The 22,647-nt window shown below is 35.6% G+C and overlaps 1 long non-coding RNA gene across 1 annotated transcript; it reads left to right on the top strand.

Moving 5' to 3' along the window:
• The first annotated feature begins 6,829 nt into the window (after positions 1 to 6,829).
• LOC109180779 lies at positions 6,830 to 20,950 on the top strand. Its single transcript, XR_002054119.1, has 3 exons — positions 6,830 to 6,914; positions 7,827 to 7,828; positions 20,939 to 20,950. It is a non-coding gene; the product is annotated as an uncharacterized LOC109180779 (long non-coding RNA).
• Positions 20,951 to 22,647: the final 1,697 nt, after the last annotated feature.

The raw sequence follows: 22,647 nt of genomic DNA, 5'->3' as shown, positions 1-22,647 counted from the left end.
CTTAGTGACTTATCCGCATCATAATTATGTTAAGCTGTAATCCCGCTTAACTTCTTCAAATAAATTATGATCTTCAAGACTTGTACGTGGGTTGCATGATATGGGTGCACCATACTCTGTAGACTCAAAACTGACTCAAACAGAATAAAATTGGGGACTACTTGATTTTTTTAAAATACATTTGGCTCATCAAAATTTACAAATTATTCCTAACAAAGTCTAAGCCCTGAGAACATCCTCAGATTTGCCTAGACGCAGATATATCAAGTTCAGTGTAGAAGGAAGGCTAAAAATGAAATGCAAACAACAGACAAGGCAGCTAACAGAAAATAATCAGGAAAAAAAAAGCAGATTTGTTTAAAAATGTGTAGTAATAAGTGGAAAGGTCCAGCAATGAAACTTTGTGAAAGCAAACAAATGAAGCATCAAAGTAGAGAGTAATTCCATAAAATAAGGCATTAAAATATTCCGTGCTTCATGCCAAGAATATTATGATCAACATATTCAATGAAACAGACAAAGTGCTTCTCCAAACTAGAATTCTCCACTGTTTTAGTTAATTTTTTAGACTGATGTTATGGTTATTGAACAGACTGGGACATGAAGCTTTAAACATCTAAGCCCTGAAGTTCTTTCCAATTCCTTTTCACCATGAACTCAATAGAGAATAGACTAAAAAAAAGTGTCTAAACACAATCTAAAGCATCATCTGGTTAAAAAAAAAAAATCTTATCAAGCTGGCACAAATAAGAAATCAATTATTAGCATCATCTAAAGCATCTTCTACATACATATAAGTATACCTAACTGATTACAATTCTAAACTAGGTCAACAGATCAAAACAACTGAAAAAAAAAAAAAAAAAAAAACTTGGCTTACGTGAAGGACGATGTTGCTGGTGGTATGCTAATGAAGACGATGGTGCCGGAGAGTTGCTGTGGGTCATGCATTGTTGTCGGTGCCGTGAAGGAGGAAGGCTAGGTGAAATGTGGGGATGGGAGTGAAGGAGTGAATGAGGAAGGCCATGTGAAATTGGGGTAAAATGTGGGGCAAAGTGTAAGAATGAGAGTGAAGGAGTGATCGAGGGAGAACTGAAGGAGTGAATGATTAGCAAAAATTTGGGACAAAATCTTAGAATGAGAGGTTGGGGAGTGGAGGGAGAACTGAAGGAGGGAGAAGTGGAGTGGAGGGAGAAGTCAGAGAAATATTTAGGGCCAAATTGAGATTGGCGCCAGGTGAAATTTTTTCACAATACTTTTTTTTTTAGCATTATAATTTAAAATACAGTAATTAAAATTCAAATAAAAATCATCTAAATTTAAAATATAAATTAAAAATCACCATCATCATTGTCGGATTCCTCATTATCATCTTCATCATCAACATCTCCACTATCATCTTGTTTAGAATCATAATTGTCCTCTTCTTCAATTTCTTCACTATCTTCTTCTTCTGAATCTTCAGTTTGGACGACACCTTGGTTAGTCCATTGATTTTCACTTTGAGGTAATTCCACTTCATTCATTCGTAATGGTTCATGCACTAACTCTTGAGTGTCATCTTGAATACTTTGATCAACTCCATATATATGCTACAGTATGTTATCTTGTTGATATCTGTAACTAGAGCTATAGGTGATGGATTTAATTAACCCGAGGTGCGCCCGAATCACTAAATCCGGATAAGAGTATGAATAATAAATAACAGATAAGTAATACGAACGATATAGCAAAGGCCGTGAGACCGTAAATTATATTAAATGCCGTAGAATTGGCTATTACAATAGTATTTCAGGACAAAGTGTGTAAGTAGAATAGATCATGTCTTAACGAGACAAGGTAGGGGGTTTTTATACAACCCCCACCCCTAACCGCCACCCCCTAAGGCGGGGGGTGGTTGGATCCGAGTTGACCGTGCCCGGTCTCATGACCGTGCCGCGCCGCGGGGGCCAGGCCGAGCCCATCATGGGCTCGGACTGGGCCCATGTGGAGGTCGGCCCGGCCTCCAACGTGGCCCGTGCGGGGGCCATGTGGCGAGACCTCGGCCGGGGCTGGTACGGGGCGCCGCCCCGGGACCCGTTCTTGCTTCGCGCCCTCGGGTCGGTTCGGGTCGATTCTCAATATATCCGTCAATAGGCACTGTCAATAGCTCCTCTAGGGCGTACATTCAAAACTACACACCAATTCATTTTCTCCCGTATACCTCGTGGGTATGGAATATAACACACCTGACATGCGCTTTGTGCAATGATAAAAGGATCATACTTCCTATATCGTTTATTGCAATGCACCTCAGCGATGCCATATTCAGAATTGAATATTGACCCAATATTGGGTGTTGGGTCAAACCACTCACACTTGAAGAGAACAACCTTTTTAATTGGAACATTGGGGTACTCAACCTCAACAACTTCTTACAATGCGCCAACGAAATTTGATTCAGATTGTGCTAACCCTGTTCCCTTAATTGACACTCCGTAGTTAGAAGTCGACTTTCTACGACAATGTTCTTAAGTTTGGAACTTGAAACCATTAACGACATACCCAGTATACGTGATAACCTCCATTATCGGTCCAAATGCCAAATCAATGAGTGATTGGTTACACATATTGTTCGTTGGGCAATATACCTAATAATAAATATAAAGGCCGTATCATATAACAAAAAATATAGATAATAAGGAATCAAGAATGACAAAGAACATTAACTTCTTAAATATTCTTTAAACCACTGTGCAGAATTGCTTTCGATTTCATCGTCTACATCTTCATCAGTACAACCAGGATTGTAACCTCGTAAACCATTTTCATACATCCTACAATAATGATATTAGATATATACATTTGAAACCTAAATAGGAAAAAGTGGAGCAAACATACCTTAAAATCGGTTGAACCTCCTCACAATTTAGTAACATATATTGATGAGCGGCGAAACGTTCTTCTGCACTCAAATATCTTGTCTTTCTCTTGCCCATCGACCGACCTGGTCGATTAAATATTGACAAAGTAATTGGCAAGTTATGATCAATGCCGCCATCATTTAGGTTCCGACCTATCCTTGTTCTTCTACTATGCACATCATCGTCAAAATAAAATGATGCAAAGTGTGTTGACTCTTCAAGCATATATGCATCATCAATTGAACCTTCAACATATCTCTTGTTTTTCATTTTGTACTTCAAGTGTTTGAGGAAGCGTTCAAATGGATACATCCAACGATATTGTACTGGGTCACCTAAACGTGCTTCATAGGGAAGATGAACAGGCAAGTGTTCCATGCAGTCAAATAGTGCTGGAGGAAAAAACCATTCTAACTTACACAATGTTAAAACAATTGAGTTTTCCATTTCATGTATTTCGTCTACACGTAGGGATGTAGAGCAAAGATTTCTGAAAAACGCACTTAACTCAGTTAAATGCTTCGAGTGACAGCTTGGTAAAAACATGAAAGCTATAGGCAAAAGAAACTGCATAAAAATATGACAATCATGACTTTTCATCCCTATTAATTTAGAAGAAGTGGAATCAACACATGTAGCCAAATTAGAAGAAAACCTATCAGGTAACTTTAAAGTCTGTAACCACTCATAGACAACTAATTGATTAGTACGATTCAAACTGTAGCTTGCCTTGGGCATAAGATAATGTCCATTCTCTTCCACCAACTCAAGTTCTGGCCTATTACATACGTCCTTCATATCGAGACGTGCACTAGGTGTGTCTTTATTTTTGGCCGTGCCTTTGACATCCATAACTGTGTGGAAGATGTTATCAAACACATTTTTCTCCATATGCATCACATCAAGATTATGACGTAGCAAATTATCCTTCCAATAAGGTAAATCCCAAAATATGCTCTCTTTTTTTTTCCAATTGTGTGATTGTCCAAACCCCTTGATGCGACCAATTGGACCATCAATAATCTTTGGGATATTTTCTAAACTATGAAACAACTCATCCCCTGTCCAAATTGGTTGAGGCCTTGATTTCTATACTCGTCGTTTGACGAAGGTATCTCGATTCTTCCTCCAGGAGTGATTCATTGGAAGGAATTGACGGTGACAATCAAACCAACATGTTTTATGACCATTCTTCAAATAAAATGATTTAGAATAATGAAGACAATAACGACATGCTAGTTTCCCGGCTGTCTGACATCCAGATAACATACCGTATGTAGGAAAATCATTGATGGTCCACATTAACGCAGCGCGCATCATAAAATTTTGTTTAAGTGATGCATCATAAGTTAAGACACCTGTTTCCCATAACAATTGGAGTTCATCAATTAAAGGCTGCAGATAGACATTAATATTGGCTTTTGGGTTCTTCGATCCAGGAATAATATAGGTTAAAAATGTGTATGGTGTAGTCATACACATTGAAGGTGGGATATATGGAACAATCATAACATGCCAACAAGAGTACGGCTTTGCATTGAAACCAAAAGGAGAAAATCCATCAGAACATAAGCCTAATCTCACATTTCGAGGATCTGCTGCGAAATCAATAAACTTTCTATCAAAGTGCTTCCATGCTTCACCATCAGAAGGATGACACATAATACCAGGTTCGCGACGATTTTCATAATGCCATCGCATACGTGAAGCAGAGCTATGTGATGCATACAAACGCTGCAATCTAGGAATAAGATGAAGGTAATGCATTCTTTTGCGGGGCACTTCTTTTGCACGAGCAGATCCAGGTGGGCGAGGTTTAAATCTTGGCTCACCACAAAACTTACAATGCCTATCATTGATTTATGACTTATAGCACAACATACAACTGTTTACACAACAATCAATCTTCTCATGTCCAAGACCAAGCTTTGTAATTAATTTTTTTGCATCATAATACCTGGTAGGTACTCGATTGTCCGGACCCATCATACGGTTATTATACTGAAATATCTAATCCATTGCTACCTGCGAAATATTATAAGTTGTCTTGATATTCATCATCATCAATGTATATGCCAACTTTGTTTCTTCACCAACATTCATTGATAAAGGTTGTCTCGCAGCATTTAACAAATCATAGAAGTTTCTTGCAAACTACAATGTGGTTCTTCATTTTGGTCATTTCTAAAATTTAATGGAAAAATGATGGACCAGATACATAAAAAAAACCATTTGTTCATACTGGTTATTTTCACTAGGGACCTCATTCATGTGTAGTTGTATTGAAGATGAAAGCTTACTGTGAGACGTCCAAATCCAATAATTCGGTTTAAAATCCTTATTATACAAATGAACACGAACATCATCTGCAGACAAGTGTGCTCTATTCTTACACTTACTACTTGGGCACCTAATCTTCATTGAAGCCTTGTATACAGGAAGTGTGCTTGCATACTTTACAAATTCCTCAACATCCATTAAGAACTCATCAGTGTACCCCCTTTTTTCAGGTAACAATCGGTTATACATCCATTTTCGAAGTTCAGGTATATTAGCCATGTAAAACAACTGCAAAAACATATATACAATGCAAACAGATATATAAATATATTAAAAATAATACTAATATTTTAAATAATTATGTACACTCATACTAATAAATAGACACACATATAAAATGTAATTTTTAAAAAGTACAACTATATAAATAATTATAAACATACTCACATACATACACATATACATATATGTAAACTATACATTGTTCAATCATATTAAAATAAATAATCTAAATAAGTATTCACAAAAATATATTTAAAAAATCAAACTAGATCTAAAAAAATCATACTAATAAATAGGGACACACATATAAAATGAAATTTTTAAAAAGTACAAATATACAAATAATTAAAAAAAAACACACACACACACACACACACACACACACACACACACACATATATATATATATATAATATATATATATATATATATATATATATATATATATATATATATGCACACTATACATTGTTCAATCATATTAAAATAAATAATCTAAATAAGTATTTACAAAAATATATTAAAAAATCAAACTAGATCTTAAAAAATCTTAATAAATGGTAGATTTAAGAATGTAAACACATACCTTAGCTTGATATGATGTAGTACAACTTGATTTTAGCACTATTACACATGAATTATTGAAAGAAAACCTGCAAAAAAAAAAAAAAAAAAAAAAAAAAAAAGCAGTAGAAAGGGGTAAAAACCAGAGAAAACTGGTCTGAAAATACGCAGGGGAGGCATATATATAAAGGTATTTCCGACCACCATTATTTGTGGTAAAAAAAAAAGTACATTTAAAATTCAAACCACCGACAATTTCCGACCACCTACTAAAGATGGTCGGAATCCGACCACCTTACCCATTCGTCAGAAAAATGCGAAAAACTTAGTTTTTCCGACTAGTTTTCTTGGTGGTCGGAAAATTGGTCGGAAATATGATGATTTCCAGCAGTGATAATTTGGGTGTTTTCTATGAAAAAACTGAAAAATTGAAAATTTCTGAAACTTTGCTTGCATGACTCATTGTGCATAATGTTGGGTAAATTGCATATCTTTGCTTGAAGTTGTGATTACTCCCTCTTTGTTGGTTGGTGGTTTGTTTTGGTGGAACTTGATGCAATTCAACTTGTGATTGATGAGCCAAGGGGTAATACATGATTGATCTATTCTCTTGCCAATAGTCTTGTTAACCACTTAATAATTGCATTAATTTTTGATCTTGTGTGTTATGCATTGCTAGTGAAGGCTTATGTGAGATTCCGGTCATGGTTGTTTTGCTAGAACTTTTCTCATTACTCCTCGTGTGAAGTCTAAGGTTCGTATGCTTAGAAATGATTTAGGCCATTTTTGTTTAGCCCGAGCCTTTCAAGCCTACCCTTTACACATGTTTTTACCCCTAGTTGTCCCCGTTGAGCCATTTGTTTGTTTAATAAGTGCTAAGCACTTGTCCCTACACTGTGATTGTTTTTTCTTGTGTTAACCCTCATCATTTAACCCTCAAGCCTTAGCCAAAATGTTTTCCTCTACCCTTGAGAGAATAGAACATTCATTCTTTTTCATTGAAGAGATCTTTTTTGGAGCTTGTTTTGTAAGCAATCCTCTTGTTAAACTTGTCTAAGTGTGGGGGTCATGTTTCATAAGTTTGTTTATTGAAATGAAAAAAAAAATGATGTTAAGAAAATTGAGAAAAAAGTGTTGAAAAAAAGATGGCAAAAGGAAATGAAAAGAAAAGGAAGAAGAATAAAAGTTTGAAGTTGTTTTGAAAGTTATACTCAACTCCCACTACTTTAGAGTGTTGCTTTATGTTCCATTGTAAATTGCTCCTTAGTTTATAAATGTCATATCTCTTCTAGCCTCAATCGTGAATTAGTGTGAAGTTCTCTCCTTTGTTTATTCTCCTTACCCCTTCTTTGTTAACCTTTCACCCTTAGCCCCATTACAAGCCAAATAAAAGTCCTACTTGATATTAGCATGCAATCATAGAGTTGAACTAGTGGGAGTATGAAAGGGAAGCCTATGGAATCTCATTCAAAGCCAAGTTTTGCATAATCTCAACTTAGCATTTGTGCACACTTGATCATCACACACTTAAATAATTTTGGTGCTTGGTTATTGGCTTGAGAATTGAACTTGTGTGGAATGCAAAAATGATTCTTGAAACAAGTTGGATTGTGGTTTGATAGGTTGTGCAAAGTGGGAGTGTGATCAATTTCATTGCTAGGTTGGTGATTTATTTCTTGTCTTTGCTTGAGGACAAAAGGTTTAAGTGTGGGGGAGTTGATAAGTGCATTTATGTCCATATTTTTACCCCTTGTATTGACATATTTTGAGTGATAAACACTTTGATTTTATGCAAAGAAGTGTCTTAATTCCTTTGTTTATATCTTTTGATGCATAAATTGTAGAGTTGTAGGCAATTGTGTGCTTTTGATTCATTTTGGATGTATTTGGAGTCAATAAGAGCCAAATATGAAGCTATGGAGATGGATGCAACACTTCCAAAGGAGTCTAGGGTGGTGCTTTCAATGGTCTTAGTCATTTGAGCAAACCAAAGCAAAAGATCATGGAATTGAAATTCCCGACCTGCACGTCGACATCTTAGGTTTTGGACCATATCTCGGCATGCAAGTATCCAAATTAAGTTATTCTTGTCCCATTAGAAAGAAGACTCAAAGGGCTACAACTCCTATTCAAACATCAAAGCCTAAAAAGGAAGCCAAAGTGGTCAAAATTATCCTTGAAGTTGAAGTTCCAAACTTACAGATTTCGACCAAAACTGATCACTGTTCGGTAATTTGACCATGTCTTGATCTAGGAATGTCCAAAGAAAGTGATTTTTGCACCATTGGAAAGAAGACTCGAAGGGATACAACTTTCATGAAGATATCAAAGCCTAATTCTGAGCATAAAGTGGTCAAAATCAGCCTAAAAGTTGGAGTTACGTTGCAGAGAAGGACTCGACGCGTCGAGAATTGCAAGAAATGATCAGTTTGGGTACTGTAAATGTTAGACGCGTCGAGAATTTTCTCGACGCATCGAAACCCTCGCCTCTGCTCCTTTTTAGCTGATTTTTCACTCATTTTTACTCAGTTTTGAACCCCATTCAAACCCTAGCTATTTTCTACTCTTTCATTTCATATTTTAATGTTAGATTAGGTGTAGATTTAGGTTCTTTATCATATTTCAAGCTTGTATTATAGGATCTACACTTCGATTTCAAGATTCTACCATCATTTCAATAGATAATCTTCTTTTCTCTTTTATCTCTTTATCTTGCAATGTTTATGCTTTACACTTGTGTTTTTGTGTTCTTTATGCTATTTAATCATGAGTAGTTAGTTTATGGACTTGAGTTAGGGTTGTATTTTCTATCTTGATGCTTGATTTGTGATTATTGCAAAAAGGGGAAGAACTATAACCTAGGGTTCTTGAGTTTATGAAGGATTTATGTTTTTATTTTGTTAATGCTTGGTGTACAACATTCATTGACATGTTTTGGAGGATTCTTGGCCTCAATGAGAGTTGGGTCAAGATTCCAAGCCACTCCTTGCATAAACCCGATTTTTCCTATGAGAATGGGGGAAATTGAGGGTTTTAGATCCTTTGTGTTCTTGAAGAACTTGGAGTTGATTCACCACGAGAGTGGGGCAATTCCTTGTTCTAATCCTTGTTAATTTGCTCAGGTGAGTGACTTATAGACTAGGATTCGTACGTGCATCCCCTCTATTCCTTGGTTGTGTGATTTTCCCCAATCCTTAGGTTGTGCTATGCATCTAGAAGATAATGCTCCCTAGCTTGAGTCCTATTTCTTTATTTCGTGTTTATATCTTGTTAATATGTGTTTGTGTTACTTTGTTTAGTTATCGTAACATTGAAACTTGTTATTTCCTTAGCTTCTTGTTGATTTCCTTATGCTAGTGCCTAGTTGCTTGTGATTGCGTATTACGTGCCATAAATCTCAATATCTTGAGGACGACATAAAACACCTGAACACTCACCATCACTCACATTTGCTACATCACAGGTCCACCATCTTCGGAAGGAGCAGCTGGTAGCGGGATGCCGACATCTCCGAAAGAAGCAGCCGATAGCGAGAAGTCAGCTACCCTAAAAGGAGCGTTGAATAGCGAGAGTCCAACATCTCCGAAAGAAGCAGCCGATAGTGGGAATCCAATATCTTTTAAAGGAGCTAATGATAGTAAGAGTCCAACATCTCCAAAAGGAAACGCTAACACGGGAGCCTCGTCACCGGCATCACCGACGTCCAACATGTGGAAGGCCGCGCCAGAATGGTCACGCATCTATAACATCATGCCAGCTATAACACCAAGCGCGATTTCTATAGAGGACCAGCTTGCGAGCATCACTAAGGCGCTTGAAGGGATCACCACCCTCCTTCAAAACCAAGAAAAGAAAATCAACGACTTAGTTGAAAAGGTCGAGAGCACAAGGAATGGTGAAACTAGCCGGGCTCCTGAGAAACAACCTGAGGTTCAAGGAGAAGATGTCTCGCACTCACCAACTTGCATTGGGAGAACTACGGTATACAAGGAATCAACTTCGCACATACCGGTTTCGGATAGGAGCATTCTAGTCACCGGGGGCATGATACCGGTAGATCGGCTTGACGAGTTCATCATGGGAGCTATCAAAGGAAAGCTCGAGGTGGGACAACCTTCATACACTTACACCAAGCCTTACACCTAAAGGATAGAGGATTTGAAGATGCCTGTTGGCTATCAACCTCCAACATTTCAACAATTCGATGGGAAAGGCAATCCAAGACAACACATCCCCCACTTCGTGGAAACATGCAACGACGCTGGGACGTATGGAGATCTTCTTATCAAGCAGTTCGTCCGCTCTTTGAAGGGTACTGCCTTCAATTGGTACACTGACTTGGAGCCTGGCTGCATTGATAGCTGGCATCACAAGGAGCGCGAGTTCTTGACCCGCTTCTACAGCACGAGAAGAACCGTCAGCTTCTTAGAACTCACCACCACCAACCAAAGGAAGGGTGAACGCTCGGCCACTTACATTGAAAGATGGAGGGAGTTGTGCTTGAATTGCAAGGAAAAGTTATCATAGAGCTCCGCGATTGAAATGTGCATCCAAGGCATGCACTTCGAGCCCTCCTACATCTTCCAAGGACTTAAGCTTAAGACCTTTGAAGAATTATCTAGTCGCGCCCATGATATGGAGTTAAGCATAACAGCTAATGGTGGACAGAACATACCCGTTCAAAGCTTCTACAATAGGGGCAAGATTCATGATGACGTTGCAAATGACGGCAATCCCTTTAAGAAATACGAAAGCATGGATGCTATGCATGTGAATACTCATTAATCTAAGGATGCTTTTAGATCATTACGAGGTAGTAGAAGACTTTCTTTCAGGGAAAGACAAAACAAGCAGTATCCATTCTTGAGTTCTGATGTTCCACATATGTTTGATGAGCTATTAAAACACAATCTCGTTGATTTGCCAGAAATGAGGCGACCACACGAGGCATCAATGGTGGATCATCCAAGTTATTGCAAGTTTCATAGACTTGTCAGACATCCAATTGAAAATTGCTTTGTCTTTACGGATAAAGTAATGGAGTTAGCTCGAGATGGGAGAATTGAACTTGCAAATGCCACAGCAAGCGCTAATCAAGTTTCCATCTCATGCGGTAAATCTACTTCGCTACTCATTGAGATGAACAATGTGAAGATGAAAGGGAAACGACACAAGTGTATATTCCCTCTTAACATCAAGTCTTATGATACCAAACCCGAGTATGGTACTCGACTTAGTATTAAGCATGCTAAGCAACATCACGTTTGTGCTGCAACACGACCGCCTAAGCAAGCTATGAAAATGTAAGTTAAGAAGAGAATGTTAAAGGGCCCTATTGATGGGAGGATTTGCAGCCACCATATGAAAGCACGAGTTCCAGTCACATTGGCAGATTACGTGCCGAAGTGGTTCCATATTACTCCAACTAACCAAGGAATGAAGATGAAAATTCCTCAAATAAGCCCATATGCTAGAGAAGAATGTGCCTCAACAAATTATACCACAATATGTGATGGAGGAAATATTCTTCAAGCTTCCTCAATGTGAATTGAAAACGCATCATATTCAAGACTCCTTGGCACAAGTCGAAACTGCCTCATATCACACAAGGCTCCTTGGCACGAGTTGAAATGGCCTTATAGTTTCGAGACTTCCTTGCACTACATACTTTCAAGAAGTGTATGCTCTCAAGTGGCATGTCCAAGAAAGTCTCGAGGGGGCAATTTGTAGACACAGAAAATTTGAAGCCGACAAGTGGACCGATTAAATCATTATCGAGCCCAATTTCGGGGTTGATTATTAGTCCAATTTAATTAATTGGGCTATGATAATTAAATTAATTTAATTAGTCCAAGTAAATTTGATTTGGGCTATTGAATTAATTAATTAATTGGTCTAAACCCATTTCATAATTGAATTATAAATATAATTATAATTATAATTTAAATATAATATTATTTTATTATATTTGAATTAGATAATTATAATTTAATTTGAATTTGAATTAGATGATAGAATAATGAACCTATACTTGATTTTGGCAATGTTATTTTAGTAGATAATTAATTAATTAAATTAAATAAATATTAGTGGAGTTTGTTGAGGGATTTTAGATACAAACTTCACTATAAATAGAGCCTCAATTTCATTCTTTAAATCACACCTTGAATACATTGAAAACAACTCGACGATTTGAATAATTTAGAGCTCCTTGAAGGCATTTGAAGATTTGAAGCCGCTTTGAAGATTTTGAAGCCATTGCAGGTACTTTGAAGCTCTACAGAGTTGACTGTCTTGAAGCTTGACATTTGCTTGTTGTTGAAGATCACGCCACTTGAATGTTTGTTCTTCATTGAAGGGCATACGGGTTCAAATGACTTGATCTTCAATGGAGGTTTGGATCAACAGGCATGATTGGATTGGAGGAGGGGCTTTTACTTTCAGGATCACATTTTTATTGTGATCCCTGAATAAGCTTCAAAGCTTAGGATATTTCTATGAATTTTTCCTAGGATTTGTGATTACATAGAAATAAGAGGTCCTATTTATAGTAGTAGGATAGCAGAGTTTTGATAAACTCAAACTCTTTTGATATTATATAATTAACAAATTAGATAATATCAATATTATCCATAAATATATTCAAATATACTTATATTGATAAATAATGAATATTTATAAAAATTTAGGTGTCAACAAATTGAATAAAATATATTAATATTCAATATTAATACATTTTTATTAAATGCACCGTTAAGCCAATCATAATTACATAAAATTACAAAAGTATCAACTCATTTTTTTCTTCTCATTGAATTTTAGCCTTTGGTCATGTTTTAGGTTGACGGCCTAGATCTCTTCGCACGTTCACACATGGGAAGACTGTCGCATTTCATCACAAAGTGCAATGCACTTTTGCATTTTTTAAGTGCAATCTTTTAATACTAAATGTACAAAATGTTAATACTAAATGTGCAATATGTTAATACTAAATGTGCAAAACGGGAAAATTCTGAGAAGTACAGATTTTAGTGTTCAAGTTTACATAGTAAAGTTGGTGATAATTACAAAAATGTCACTACATTTAACATTGAACATTTATTTAATTGCGCAACACGCTCATTTAACTAGTCTCATTTAACTAGCATGTGTATATATATATATATATATATATATATATATATGTGTGTGTGTGTATGTGTGTCTCATTCCAAAAAAAAAAAAAAAAAAAAAAAAAAGGAGTGGGAGAGAGGATTTAAGGCAATAAAAACAAAAAAAAAAAAAAACAAAAAAAAAAAACAAAAAAACAAAAAAGAGAGCGAGAGAGGGAATCTAAGGCAATTTTAGAGACATTCAACAACATTGATAACACATTTTTGGAGTGCTTTTAATTTTGAGATTTAATTGAAAATTGATTGCAACCCGAAGAGGTTATTCATGTTCTTCATTTTCATTAGGGGAATTCTATTTGCATCACCCTAATTGCTATTTACACCACCCTTTGATAGGTGTGATAGCATTATAGGTGGTGTAAACAGAAAATTGCTATTTGTACCACCTTAATTAAATTTAGTTAAACATTATATATTTTTTAAAAATATTTATTATATATTTTATTTAAAAATCAAAACATTAAAAAAAAAAAAAACTCTCGCCTTCTCTGGTGAGAAGGCGACCCACTGGGCTGCCTTCTCACCGGAGAATGCCTTCTCCGGTGAGAAGGCGAGGGGTTGTTAGATTGTTTTTTTTTAAAAAAAAAATGTTTTAATTTTTAAAATAAAAATAAATAAAATAAATAATTTTGTTATTCTAATATTCTTTATAACTCAATTTTGTTTGTATAAATTAATTTTGAATCGTTAAAAATTGTAAATGTTGGAAAAAATAGCATTAAAATGGCATAAAATGACATATTAAGTGGCTATTTTGTGGTACAATTATCAGTGGGGTCCACTTCCAATTTGGGTCGGGTCAAAGTGGATTCGGGTTCTTCGTAGTGAGACGAAGAGATTGATATATTGCACGCTCAAAACGGATAATGGGTGAATGAGATATTGATTCTCAAAGTAGACCCATTGAGTTGGAAAAATGTAAGGGAAAAGTGAGCTTTGTCCCACATTGTTTTGGAAAGAGGATTTCACCCCCCTTTTATACAAGAGCTTTTTTAGAGCTTGAAGAATTGTATAGCATAGAGGCTCTCTCGCGCGGGGGGGGGGGGGTGCAAATCAAATTCCAACTAGACGAGATTGAAAAAGGCTTGATTCAAGCCCGAGCTCGTGTGCGCCGGCACCTGGGGGCACGAATGTCGTCCCGAAAGTAACTGAGCTGAAACAGCGCGGACCATTTGTTGGTTCTGGACTGTTACAGGATTAATCTTGTATTAATTCCACCTTTTGAATTTTTGAGTTAAATCTCAATAATGGTGGTTGTTTCAGGTGTTACAAATCGTGGATTAAATGCTAAACTAAATGCTATTGATTCCTCACCTCCTATATAAGAAGGGGTGTAGCAGCAGTGTTTCTACACGGATTGAAAAACAACACACACAACACTGAAATTATGTTTTCCCAGCTCCAAAATCTCTGCTCCTACTCCCTTCTTGTAGTTGTGTTCGTCCCATGCTCTAGTTCGCCGGGTTCGTTCGTTTGGGTGCTCAAACGTCGAACCGTTGTACGTTTTATCCTGGGAAACCTAGGCCACAACGCTCCTAGCACTTTTGGGAGGTGGCAAATAAGGTTTTAAGGAAAGAAAGGCACTCGCCTAACTCGTACATTTCTTTCTTCCTTCTCCTTCTTTCTTGTTTTGGATTATGCTCTAAGCAAAAATCCGTTCTTTCTTGTTGTTTTGGAATTATAATCTAAGGATTATATTTTCTTTTTGGTTGATATATATTGGTATATCTTTTTCGTAGACATACATGTATATATAACCGTTGGGTCCGTTTTATATATATTTGTGTGTATATATAGATTTCGAATATATATCCAATAATATTTTATATATATTTCGTGTGTATATATATAAATATTATTTTATGGATATTAAATCGATTGTGGTTCATTATCACCAACAGTAAAAACACATTAACATCACAATAAAATATAAAAAGAAAATTTTATTCCATTTCAATCTAATATAACATTATCCCGAGTAAAATTAGAGCGTACATGCTCATTGTAACTATTGATCCGATTCACATATGGAGTAAATGAGTAATCCATGCATTTGCACAATCATATTAAAATAAACACATTGTGGAGCATAGTAGGCATTGGGTACCCTCTTGTCAATGTTACCTTAACATAATGATTATAAAACAAGCACATTGTGGAGGAATAGTAGGCATTGGGTACCCTCTTGTCAATGTTACCTTAACATAATGATTATTATTAACATAAGTACGTAACTAAGGGCAATTGCTACATGCTCATACCAAGGTGGTGGGCTAGATCGGAGCGGTAAATATATCGTACTGCCGCCCATATTCAAAACATGTAGTATCACATTGTATTGGGAAGCAATTAGTACACCCATCTCCGACATAGTCATCCAGTGCTCAACTGGTGCACACCGATCTTGTGCAAAAAAATTCAACGTGTTATAGACGTTGTACCATCATTGAGTTCCGAACATATTGGTATATTCCATCTTGTGATACTCTAGTTCTTCCATTAAATTAGATCGAATTTTGAACCATTCGTCCTCTGGAAAACCAAGACAGATAGCTACCGCTTGAAATCCACAATTTCCATTAGATCTCACATCTTGCACTTGCATGATGAAAGGATGGAATATAACCGGAAGTTGATGAATATATGGATGTACAAAATGTCTATCACCTGAAGTTGATGCAGCTAAACAACTATTTCGAGCTGGTTCTTGAAACTGAAAAGCATTTGGCTCAGCTTGAGTTTTTCTGAGAGATTTTTTATTTGAAGTGGGATTAAGAAATCGATCAGTCCAAACAGATACACACATTTCTTTATACGGTTTCAGCCAATTATCATCAATGTAACAAAAAACACCTGAAAATGTGAATAATTGCATTAGTTACACAAATATGCCTTACTAGAAAAATATATTAAAATATACATCTAATAATACCTGAAAAGTCAACCAAAACTGCTTTTAGTTGGGCTAAACGGGACATATATGCTTCATGAGACTGAGACTCAAGTAATGCATTCCATGATTGGTAGAATAAATCCCAATGGTGGTTTGATGGTATCGATGACCTGCACTTTCTGAAAATACTTCTATAGATATGCCATCTACAAAGTAATCCTTTAGCATCCGGATACACACTTTTACATGCTTTCATCAATGCCAACTCTCGATCCGTGACGATAACACTTGGGGTAATGCATCCCTCAATTGTGGCTTTGAGACAATTTAATGCCCAAGTATAAGTGGACTCATTCTCTTTGTGCATGAAGGAAAACGCTTTGCAAAATGTCATGTTGGTCGAAGTTACACCAACCATTTCGACGAGGGGCATCGAGTACCTATTTGTTTTATATGTCGCATATATCAACAAGACATGTAGAAATGCACACCACTTCTCCAGAGATTTAGGATTAACAAAGAGCAAATCTTCTAACTCATTTGTTGCATTATTAGTAGGGCTCTCATGCACATAACCATTATCATGTAAAAAAACACAACAACTTGCATTTGAGTTTTACCTGCTTTCTCCATCATCCGAAATTTTTGGCGTGCATTGTATATATATGGTTTTTGTAATGGAAACATTATTCGGATTTTGCCTCTTCACAGACGTTAAAATATCTCGTGGTTTCACATGCATTGTTGACAAATGTTCCACCAATTCAACTTCATTTACTGACAATCGCCTTGCATAAGGGTGACCTTCAAGGTGCAGCGCAGACTCATGATTATGTACTCTACATATTACCCTTACCCTCCAACAACCATCAACATGCATGTAGTTCCCCTCCAATTGGAATGGACAATCAATTTTTCTTGTGCCTGTGTTTTTTTATGAGATTTTTTTTGGCACGTAAGTACCACCACGGTCACACTGAAATATAACTATAGGAATTTTTTTTAGGGAACTTTTGATCACAATAACATATCCGAGAACTCAACCTCCACTTTGGACCCATTCAATTAAATTTTCGTGAGACATGAACGCCTAATAAAAAATTATTTGTATTAATAATTGATAGTGTTAATTGCCACGTAGTGCGGTAATTAAGTAAATACGAGACCAATTAAAGAAAATAAACAACTCTTATTGATCACAATGAAGGCCCTAAGTACAATCTAAATGGTTGCTCTGAGTACCGACTGACTGCGGTCGGGATTCTCTAATAACAACCTATCGATCGTCCAAAAGTCCCCCACACTGTCGCTATCGTGGGTATTTATAGCCGCGGAGCCGGAGACACAAATCCGGCCGTCCGGCATGCTTCCCACGTAGCAACCACGTGTCGCCGTCCCGGGTGCCTTGCCTGTCAATGCTTGGAGCCGCCACGTGTCCCTCGTCAGCTCTCTCGCTAAAGGGCTACTGCTCAGTGGTCGGCACTGCCACTTGGGTAACTCCCGGTCGGATCCCGGTTCTTCACAAGAAACCCTACCTGTAACCTGCAAAGACAAGAAGAAAAAGACGAAGGCACACCGGTCGGGAGGGCCCAGGCCGATCGGGGTATTCCCTATCAATAATAAAATTACCATACAAGTAGAAAATATTATTTGATATTTATAATATATAAATTATAATAGGTTATTTATAGTTTTATCATTTCAGTAGAAAATTCGTATGCAACCTCGAGATTTGGGTTCATATGATCATCATTTTTATTTCCATTGTCATCATAAAGTTCGATTGCATTTTCGTCCTAAACAGACAAACAAATTACAACTCTTAGTAATGATATTTGACAATATATATATAAATAAATAACAATTCATTAAAAATTTAAGTAAGAACTTAAAATACTTCATAATGTCGCTGACTTTGATTTTGATAATTCTAACTAAGAAACTGGCTTTGATTTTGATAATTGTAACTAAAAAAAATGGCTATGATTTTGATCATTGTAACTAAAAAATCTTTTATCCAACCATCCATGGCTTATAGATTGTGTGATACATATAAATAACACACACATATATATAGAGTCATATGACTGCTTTTAATATTCTCTGCAGCCCAAACTACCAATAGTTTCATCTCACAAATATCAATGTTGACTAAGAAATTTAATTGCAAAAAAATTAGGTTTTGAAATTAGAAATATTATTTTAATAAATTTAAATTAAATAATTATTTAAAATTAAACCGGAGAAGGCGAGGGGTTGCCTTCTTACCGGAGAAGGCAACCCAGGTAGAAGGCGATCCACTGGGCTGCCTTCTCACCGGAGAAGGCGAGGGGTTGTTGTTTTTTTTTTTAAAAAATATTTTAATTAATTAAATTTTTAATTAAAAATTATTAATAGAATCACGTAAATCACATTTGACCAAAGTGGTATAAATATCAATATGAATAACCTTATTACTATTTACACCATCTATAAAATTATTGAATTTGTTGTCATTTTTACAATTCTAATGTGATTTACACCTACTTTTCACTAGAAGGTTATACAAATAGCAACACCCTTTTCATTATTAATTTTATGTGGTTTGGTTTCACCTCCATGTTTAGATGCTAATTTCTTGGTACTTGAATTAATGATGAATTCTAGGATGACGCACTATAATTGTTTATCATTTCGTTCAATTGTGTTGTTCATTATCTTTGAATAATAATTGCTAGCTTGGCTTATTTATTCATGTTTGATGCATTTATTTGATCGAGATAAAGATATCATTTGCATTATATCATTTCAATTTCAATAAATTTACAATGTTGATTTTATGAAAATGTAATAGTGATTTTATTAATTTATAATAGTAGTATGATTTTATGAACCTAAAAAATTAAAAAAAAAAAAAAAAAAAAAAGTTAATTTCACCGGAGGTCCTTTGTCTTTGGTGGCAATTCCAAATTTAGTCCCAGATTATCGTTTTTATCATTTTACATCCCAGACTATCGTTTTTTGGACACTTTTAGTCATTCTCATGATTTTTTCTATTTTTAGTAAGGGCATTTTTGCCTCTTCATATTTTTCTTTTGTTATTTTTTCGATTTCAACCAGTTTAATTGGTTTAGAACTTTACTAAAAATTGGTTGAAAAATATGGTTACTAAAAATCAGAGGTTACCTAAAGTTCTAAATAAATTAAATTGGTTGAAACTGGAAAAATAACAAAAGAAAAATATGAAGAGACAAAAATGCCCTTACTAAAAATAGAAAAAATCATGAGAAGGACTAAAAGTGTCCAAAAAAACAATAGTCTGGGATGTAAAATGGCAAAAATAATAGTCTGGGACTAAATTTGGAATTGCCACAAAAAAAAAAAAACAAAAAAAAACAAAAAACAAAAAAAAAAACAAAACAAGGGACCTCCAGTGGAATTAACTCAAAAAATAATAAAGAGAATGACTTGGTTCATGATTTTATATGCATCATATATGAAATGCAATTGTTATACGGTGAACCATGGTTCACATAGTTGTGTGGATCATGGTCCAAAAATAGCATCGTTTTTTTAAGTAAAAAAAAAAAGCGACAGTCGTTATGCTTAACTAATCCAATATTTATGATGTGTTCAGAGTAAAATGAAACTACAATGTATCTAAAATGAACCTGAATAACATGTTTCACATATTGAGTGTATATTGTCAAATGAAAATGTAGTTGAATTAGAATGATAATTTAGTTGTGTGGTAATGAAACTACCATGTATCTAATAAAATGAAACTGAATAACATGTTTCATATATTGAGTGCATATTGTCAAATGAAACTATAGTTGAATTAAAATGATACTTTAGTTGTGTTGTAATAAACTATAACTGGTATTTGAGTATTTCACCCGTGCGATGCACGCGATGAAAATGAAATTATATTAAAAAGTAAATATTGTATTACTAATACACATCTCAAGAAAGCATATAATTATTTAATGCGAAATATGAAGTACAAATTTTTTCAAAACAATACTAAATTACCCAAATGATAAACTTGGATAGACATAAACATAAATTGAAATAATTATATATATCCAATTACAAATTTTTAAAAACTTCTTGATATACAACATTTACTGTTGAAGAAGAATACTCACCATTATCACCTAAACCACCACTTTAAGACTATTTGGATTGTTAACTCTAGACAAAAGCCAAATACAATTGTCCATGCACAAACACGGGTTTTTTCATAAGTAAACAAACTTTTGTAAGACTTTGTCATTGACTCTTATTTATTGTCATTGTATAAGACAACATTAGAGGGAATTGCCTCCTTTGAAACTTAAATGGCAATCGAGGATCGGACGGTGTCAATAACAATCTTGAAATCAAATCTCGTGTACCTATACTATTTCCTGAAATCACTTTTGCTCCCATAACACAATCTGCTAATTTAGTAATGACCAATCTCATACCATTGCACAAACCAAAAGTATGGTCAATGTTTTACAAAAGCATAACTGGAGATCCAACTTGCAAGTTAAGACAATGATTTGGAACGCCCGAACATTTCAAAATATTAAGAAATTCCGTGATATGTAATCCAGCCAAAGTGTCTACACCAGAATCTGATTGACAAACAGAATCACAACTAAAATAAGTTCTAGTCTTTGACGGATTCAAGCCACTCATGTACTCATTGATTTCATGAACTAAATCCAGAGTTGGGGCCAGAATAGCTCGACCATTTAGAGATTCCATATCAAAATTGTCTGAGCAAAATTTCAGAATGTACTATTTTACTGTTGCTGCAATCGAATCTCCATTTGGCCGCAATGCATTTTGTTCTGGAATGTTTATTACTGCAGACCCATCATTTGGCCCACCAATCAATCCATCACCTATAGCAACTATCCACATCGAAAATGCGTCAATATCTACATAAGTATCATTTTTCCCCAAGCGTTGTAATCTCAAATTCTTAGTCAATCTTAGCACTTTACAACTATGCCAAAGTTAAGATGAGTTGATACTTGCTCCAACTATATCTTGTCTTGTCCCCTTAGGAATCACTGACAGTATTTGTCTGAAATCACCACCAAGAACCACAGTGTTCCCTCCAAATGTCATTTCTGTACTCAAAGGATTCACAAATCGTAATAAATCCCTCATGGTTCGATCCAAAGCATCGAAGCAATGTTTATGCATCATCGACGCTTCATCCCAAATAATAAGCTTGCAGTTTCTATTTAGCTGAGCCAAATCACTCCCTTGAGAGATGTTACATGTTTAATCTTCAGTTATATTGATTGGTATAGCAAACTGGGAATGGGCAGTCCTACCACCTGGCATAAGTAGAGAGGCAATACCACTCGAGGCGACATTTAAGACGATGCTACCCTCTGAACGCAGAGCAGCTGAAGGTGCCTGCCAAACGAAAGTTTTAACAGTTCCTCCATAACCGTAAACAAAAAACAAACCACCGCTAGAAGCCGCAACATCTCCAAGAATTGTGTCATACACATGCCGTTGTTCTTCCGTCAGCTTTGTAACCAAATTCTCATGTTCAACTTTAAAAGCATCACAATCATATGCTAATTCCTCATACAACAACTGATTTCCCGACAAGTCCGAGGAACTCTGTAACACCCCGTGTTACGGCCTTTAATCCCGAATTATTTATTTAATTAATTCTATTAATAATAATTAAAAATGACTTAATTTGGTTAAAGATTCCCTTTAATTAATTAATGAGGTCCACCATGGATCGTGGACCCTTGCCTAAACTAGAGTTTTAAGCCTATTAGGAATAAAGAGAGTAAACCTTTTACTAGTCATATCCTAATTAGGAATACTAGACCTATATGTCTATTGGGAATAAAGAAAGTAGGCATTTACTATTCAAGTTATAATTAGGATTCCTGATTCTATAAATAGAGGATTAGAAAGCATTTAGAACCCACACCACCAATAATTATATTACACGAAAATACTCCCGGAAGATTCCCCCACCACGAAGCCTAGGGAGATCAATCGGATGGAAATCTTAGAGAAGAACCTTATTAGCCAAGGGAGGATTAGTTAAGGCTAAGAGGTAACTCATGTCTCAACAAAACCTATTTTCTTTGCTATAATCCCCTTCTTTGGCTTCCTCTATATGCTTGTGTCTTGATATGATAATTGTGATGCGATCTTGATGATTGATGAGATGATTCTATGTGTGATCTTGATAATCTTGATGAGGATAAGAGGATCTTGATGATTGTGTGATATTCTTGATAAGTCTTGATGTTTCTTGATTTTAAAGATAAACTATGATCTTGTTAAAATAAATATGATTAGAGCCCTAGGATGAATCATGAATTTCGTATTGGGATTTTCTTGGTATATTTGGGTGAGAATTCACATGTTCGGGTGTTGATTATGTTTAGAAGTCATGATAGGTCGTGTTCTATGTGATTGTTGCTTTTGATCCGTTAATTGCCTACGTGATGTCGTTATTTGCGTTTAAAAGTGTCTAAGCATGGTTTCGGGTTCCACAAAGGTTCCCGGGACGTTTATTTTGATTAAGAGTCAG

The sequence above is a fragment of the Ipomoea nil genome, unplaced genomic scaffold (assembly GCF_001879475.1).
Source record: "Ipomoea nil cultivar Tokyo-kokei standard unplaced genomic scaffold, Asagao_1.1 scaffold1034, whole genome shotgun sequence".
Classification (NCBI taxonomy): domain Eukaryota; kingdom Viridiplantae; phylum Streptophyta; class Magnoliopsida; order Solanales; family Convolvulaceae; genus Ipomoea; species Ipomoea nil.
Note: the sequence above shows the minus strand (reverse complement) of the source record. Positions and strands in the feature narration are given on the sequence as shown.